The 1,131-nt window shown below is 44.5% G+C and overlaps 1 pseudogene; it reads right to left on the bottom strand.

Moving 5' to 3' along the window:
• LOC103595688 overlaps window positions 1–1,131 on the bottom strand; it is a 26,783-nt pseudogene that overhangs the window by 1,361 nt on the left and 24,291 nt on the right.

Here is a 1,131-nt window from a genome sequence, read left to right as displayed (position 1 = left end):
TGCAGGTGCACCGCCGGGGGTTGCGATCCCGTTGCCGGTCCCGGTCCGGTACGGGCGCAACACTGAGGGTTGCGATCCGTTGCCGGACACGAAAAAAGACCAAAAAAAAAAAAAAAAGGAAAAAAAAGAACATGTAATATTCAGCTATAAAATGTCCAGAAATCAGATGCAAACCTAGACCAGGTAAGGATGCTGCTAAATACTTAAACTAAAGATTTCATTCCAAAAGGGTAGTAAATTATAGTGTCAGAAGTGATCTAGACCACAGTATTGATAATTTCCAGATAAGAAATTGGTTTGGGGTTGGTGAACAGAGGTCAAAAAGCATAAAAGAGAAGCTGAAGAATAACCCACATTAACTTTCTGAAAACAATGCAGAAAAATCAGCCCTGAAAAATCTGTAAGAATAGCCACATTGATGTAGTCAGCTCTGAGATACCAATGATGACCCATGTGGTACCTCTTAAAGGAGATCAAAAATGGAACCCCAACAGTAAGATCAGCAAATATTCCAAACCAGCAATTCCACATAGCTCTGTAGTGGCCAGAGGTGCTATTTTGGGAAACCTCATAAATAGCCAGGGTCACTGAGTGGTTAACAGAGGTACCACAGGCATATGCCCCAAATATGACTCATTTCCACTCCAAGTCTTTTACTAAGTAAAATGCAACCAACTGAGTGAGAACCATCATGAGTATAATCCATATCAAGCAGGATCAGGTTTCATCTAGGATTTCATCTCAGGTACTTTGCTAGGATTTCTGGCACTGGCTGGTGTGGGCTGGTGGGTGTAGATCTGCTGGAAGTCTTCTCATGAAACACAGTTCCCCACAGGAGTGACGGCTCATGGATTCCCATAATACATAGTTCAGATGCTTCGTGAGTTCTGTTAAACAGAAGCTCTCATTTTCAAATCTGACACTCAAGATGTACACTTTCCCTGTACACAGTTGAGCTGGTGACCCCAAGATGGGCTTTTATGGTAAGAGGGATCATCAGAACTGCTGCTGAAGTTCTGGATTCCACGTGGTGTTTGTATTCCACTTTGAAGACACCCACAAAACCCCAAAGGTGGGGCCAGCCCGGTGGCGCACTGCTACAGTGCGCCGCTTGGGAGCGGCAGCGCTCCT

Source organism: Galeopterus variegatus, unplaced genomic scaffold (assembly GCF_000696425.1).
Source record: "Galeopterus variegatus unplaced genomic scaffold, G_variegatus-3.0.2 Scaffold1819, whole genome shotgun sequence".
Taxonomy (NCBI): domain Eukaryota; kingdom Metazoa; phylum Chordata; class Mammalia; order Dermoptera; family Cynocephalidae; genus Galeopterus; species Galeopterus variegatus.
Note: the sequence above shows the minus strand (reverse complement) of the source record. Positions and strands in the feature narration are given on the sequence as shown.